Source organism: Asparagus officinalis, chromosome 7 (assembly GCF_001876935.1).
Source record: "Asparagus officinalis chromosome 7, Aspof.V1, whole genome shotgun sequence".
Lineage (NCBI taxonomy): Eukaryota > Viridiplantae > Streptophyta > Magnoliopsida > Asparagales > Asparagaceae > Asparagus > Asparagus officinalis.
In genome coordinates this window covers 115,830,916-115,836,372 of record NC_033800.1, presented here as the reverse complement: position 1 = coordinate 115,836,372, position 5,457 = coordinate 115,830,916, and the positions used below count along the sequence as shown (strand labels likewise).

At 40.1% G+C, this 5,457-nt stretch overlaps 1 pseudogene; it reads right to left on the bottom strand.

The window, feature by feature from the left end:
- Positions 4,895-5,457, bottom strand: part of LOC109850015 — a 2,038-nt pseudogene continuing 1,475 nt past the window's right edge.

The following is a 5,457-nucleotide window of genomic DNA, read 5'->3' as shown; positions in this document are numbered from 1 at the left end:
ACCCTCAGACCATAATTGTTTTAGCTCATCAATTAGAGGCTCTAAGTAGACATCAATATCATTTCCCGGAGCATGCTTACCGGGTATCAGTAATGAAAGTATCATAAACGGCTGTTTCATACAAAGCAATGGAGGTAAATTATATGGCATTAATACAACTAGCCACGTAGACCAGCCAGAGCTCATTACCCCAAATGGATTGAATCCGTCGCTTGATAGACCCAGTCTTACATTTCTACAATCTTTGGCAAAACGAGGATAAATTTTATCAACATGCTTCCAAGCTAAAGCATCAGCAGGATGTCTCAATTTACCATCGTCTACTCGATCATCCTTATGCCACCTCATATTCTTTGCCGTTTCCTTGTTCATGTATAATCTTCGCAATCTAGGAGCCAATGGAAAATGTCGAAGCACTTTAACTGGAATTTTCTTCTGTGTTATCCCTGTCTCCGTTGTAATCCTTGTTGAAGAATTTGTGCGCTGTTTCCACCTAGAAACTCCACATGTCGGACACTCTTGAAGGTCTTTATTGGCTTTGTGGTACAAAATACAATCATTCGGACATGCATCAATCTTATTATAATCAAGACCCAGAGCAGAGACAATCTTCTCAGCTTGATAAGTTGTTTGGGGTATGCTATTCTCTCCTCCAGGGATTACAGTCCGAAGCAAATCAAGAAGCATTTCAAAATAATTATCTGACATACCGCTAAGTGTCTTAATATGAAGGAGTTTCAGCATAAATGAAAATCTGGAGTACTCGGTACATCCCTCATATAAGTCCTTTTCACTATCTTCTAGTAGCTCCATTATTCGCTTTATTTCTGCGGAGGAATGCATATCATCAATATTTTCGACACTCGCGACACCTCCTACCTCTTCAGCTTCAACTTCGTTATCATCTTCACTTTTGTCTCCAATATCATCCTCGACATTATCATCAACATCATATTCTGTAGGTCGAGGAAAAATATCATTCAACAATGTTTCTGTGTCATCTATTCGTTGGCCACCGGACGTACCAACATGCATATTTGGATCCTCATCTTCAGTGATACCTTCCCCATGCCAGTTCCAGTATTTATATTTCTCATCAAAACCTGATTTTATTAGGTGAATCCGTATATCATTTCTATTCAGCAGCTTCAAATTCCTACACCTACAACAAGGACAGTACATAGCACCGCTTCTTAAATTTCTCGGATTCATTTCCGCATAACGCATGAAGGCTTCACATCCCTCCTTGTATCGTGTGTCATGAAATCTACGATGCCTAGGGATATCTATCCATGACTTGTCAGGAATTATCCTCATCTGTAAATTATATATAAATATTAAATACGATTAGTCTCACAACTACTAATACATCCATTACTCTTATACATTCAACACACATCAAACATACGTTCATATATCATTTAACAATATGAATATTTATCTACATAAAATATATATAAAACATACGTAAAAACTAATTACACTAATCTTGCGGCTGTCATAGGAAGACTTCTATCCATTAAGAATATAGTAGTGCCTACATCCAACTTCATATACTTTGTATATTTTCATTTCTTGAAAATTTCGGCAGCACCTACCCGCTGTTCTCCCTGTACACTGTGCGGATGTTATTATGCGTATCAGTAATAACCCGAAACGCAGAACAACATACGCTTATTGTACACGGAGAACAACGAATAGGTGCTGCCAAAACTTTCAAGAATGAAAATATACAAAGTATACAAAGTTGGATGTATGCACTACTATATTCCTAACCCGTCCGAGAAGGACAGATCCAATAATTACGAATTTCAGTACCAATTTTTTATTCCTATAATATAAAATAAACGCTCATTTTTGGGAGAAAACTTCGTCTCCTACCCAAATCTGAGTCGTATATCATATATTATAAGTCCAAATAATTGGATGTAATTATTGGACGGAAGTCTAGGGATAACGTTATTTTTTTATTCACCTAAATTGGATTATAACACATTATAAAAATTTATAATGTGTTATATATCACTCTATTTTTTACAAAAAATTATTTCACATATTTTCACATCACAAACTTAAATAATCACACATACTTATAGCACGAATGAAACTTAAATGAGTTAGGGTTTATAAGTGTTTAAAACTCAATAATGATAACTAGTGTTGTTCAAATGAATTAACATGTATTTAATTAAGTTAGGATTTTCAGAATTGAACTCGTTTATTTTTCAACATAATTAGGGTTTTTAACCAAATTCAACAATAATTAATAATAAAATTAAAATTTCTAAAGCTCAGTAGAAAAATCATACCTTTTAAACTGATTTCCGCAACGGCACGCGGGGGGCTCGGTAGATGTGGTGGAGGTCGGGAGGGGGCTACGATTTTTAGGGAGGACTTGTCTGAGGGGGTGGAGGGGGGAGGTCACGAGGGGGCTACCGATGGGGGGGGACTGGCGGGCCGAGGCTCGGGTAAGGGGTTAGAGGGAGGGGGGAGGGAGGGGTTTTGCGGAGGAGGGGGAGGGGGCTACCCGAGGGACGGGGAGGGGGAGGGGATGATGGGTTCGAAGGAAGGGGAGGGATAGGTGGGCGGGGAATGGGGGGTGGCCGGGAGAGGGGTGGGATGACGAGGGGGGCGGCGGGGAGGGCCGTAAGGATGGGGAGGCGCGGAGGAGGTCGGGTCCGGGCAGGGCAGGGATGGAGGCTCGGGAGTTGGCTGGCTCAGCGGGGCCGAATGGAGGGGGTCAGTCGAGAGGCGGGGGACGGCCAAAGGGGCGACGGGGAGGCCGGAGGAGGGGGATGGAGGGAGAAGCGGGAGTCGGGGAGGTCGGGCTCGGGAAGAGGTCGGCGAAGGAGGAGGAGGGGGTCGGGACGAGGAGAGGAGGGCCTGCGCCGGGGCGAGGGGGGGGAGGCGGAGGAGCGGGTTCGGCGAGGCGGGTCGGGGGGGAGCCGGAGGAGGGGGGCGGAGCCGGGGAGAGTAAGCAGGTTGAGGAGAAATGCGGGGGGGGAGCTGGTGGCGGCTGTATTTGCCCTAGGAAAATGTGATGTTTTCCCTAAGCAACATAGACGGAATTTCCGTCTAGGTTGCCTCAACCTAGACGGAAATTCCGTCTAGGTTGACAGTCAACCTAGACGGAATTCCGTCTAGGTTGCTCCAACCTAGACGGAATTTCGTCTAGGTTGACTGTTCCGTCTCGTTTGTCAAACTAGACGGAATTTTCTGTCTAATTTGATCCAAACTAGACGGAACAATCTAGACGGAAATTTTCCGTCTAGTTTGCTCCAAACTAGACGGAATTTTTTTCCGTTTAGATTATTCCGTCTAGTTTGGTCGATTTTCTACTAGTGTACGGTTTAATTATTAAGTTACGATTTAATCGTTAAGGTTATGGGTTTAATTGTTAATGTTACGGTTTAATTGTTAAGGTTACGGGTTTAATTATTAAGGTTACGAGGGAGAGAGAGAAGGGATCCATAACCTTAACAATTGACCCGTAACCTTAACAATTAAACACGTAACCTTAACAATTAAACACGTAACCTTAACAATTAAACCGTAACCTTAACAATTAATAAACCGTAACCGTAACAATTAAACCCGTAACCTTAACAATTAAATACGTAACATTAACAATTAAACCCGTAACCTTAACAATTAAACCTGTAACCTTAACAATTAAAACCGTAACCTTAACAACAAATCCGTAACCTACACAACAAACCCATAACCTTAACAACAAACCCTTAACCTTAACAACCAACCCGTAACCTTAACAATCAATGCATAACCTTTACAACCAACCATTATCATTAACAGCGAATATTCTAAAAAAACAAAAAGAATAAAAAACAAAAATAATAAAAATAATAATCCTCTTTAATCATTTCAATATCATCAAAGAAACATCATGATAGAGAGAGAGAGAGAGAGGATTCATAACCTTAACAATTGACCCGTAACATTAACAATTAATTCGTAACCTTAACAATTAACCCGTAACTTAAACAATCTCCCAATACAAACAACCAAAATAATAAAAAAAGAAAATAATAAAATAATCCTCATCAATCATTTTAACTATCATCTTAGTACATCATGATAAAAAGAGAGAGAAAACAAAAACAATAAAATAATCCTCATCATGTTTTAATAAAAAGAGAGAGAGAGAGAGAGAGAGAGAGAGAGAGAGAGAGAGAGGATTCATAACCTTAACAATTGACCCGTAACATTAACAATTAATTCGTAACCTTAACAATTAACCCGTAACTTTAACAATCTCCCAATACAAACAACCAAAATAAAAAAAACAAAAATAATAAAATAATTCTCATCAATCATTTCAACTATCATCTCAGTACATCATGTTAAAGAGAGAGAGAAAATAAAAATAATAAAATAATCTTCATCATATTTTAATAAAAAAAGAAAGAGAGAGAGAAGGGTATTATGGTCTTCACATATTTTAATGTCTTATGTTTTGTGTTTTGGGGGCTCAGAGAACAGAATCTTTATTTTTGGGGGTAAAACACCCGTTGACAAAGTCTTAGGGGTGGGAAGCACGTTTCCTTAGCTTTTGGGAGCTGGAAGCATTTTTCTAAATATATTTTCCCTAAAATTATAATCGATCCAAAGCTGTGGTCTGTGTGTGTGCTGTGTGGCGGTGGGACTCTTTTTTTTTATAATTTAAGGTATTTTAAGTGCCAATTAGGCTAAAAGTTATATGGAACTAACCACTTTAAACATTTATAACTTTGATTATGTTGCATGTGCCCACATGGTACTACAGACAAATTCATTTTTATTTCAAACGCGGGGGCGAGGCCACCCATACTGCCATACAAGCAAGTCAAAAACCGGTTTCTTTAGTCAATTATTTATCGCCCCTCAACGACTAATCAGTCACCTAAAAACAACTATAGTTATATCTTTTATTAAAGGGTTCATGTTGACAATTAACAACTACAATAACCTTAATTAAAAGGTTGATCATACGGGTGATCGTCACGTAATCAGATCGTTGTGTCTCCAACGCGCATCTCAACACCCAAGACATGGAAGCCCAGCAAAGTCTCTGCACGCGGGGATTTCTTAGACCAACAAATAAAAACAAAGTCCCGTTCATCAACAGCTGGCACCCTCACACTCGCAGCTCAAATCATTTAATTCCCGGATCACGAAGGATCGTCCTCCATCCGGTATATGACAAATTGCCCCCCCATTCACGGGTCTGTTTCGTGTCCGCAGAATCTCTTAATAAAGCAGAAAAGACACGATCCAGACGTGCTATCATTAGTTTTTACTTACACGGTCATTTTCCTCAGTTTTCTTCTCGTCCACACCCTCTGGCGTAACAATCCCGTTATCATCTCCCGCCGCTTCCGCTCTAAATCTCCCGTAAATATCTCCCTTGTAAAAATCCCAGCTCCTCCAGACGAGGATCAAAGAGACGAGGACCGCGGC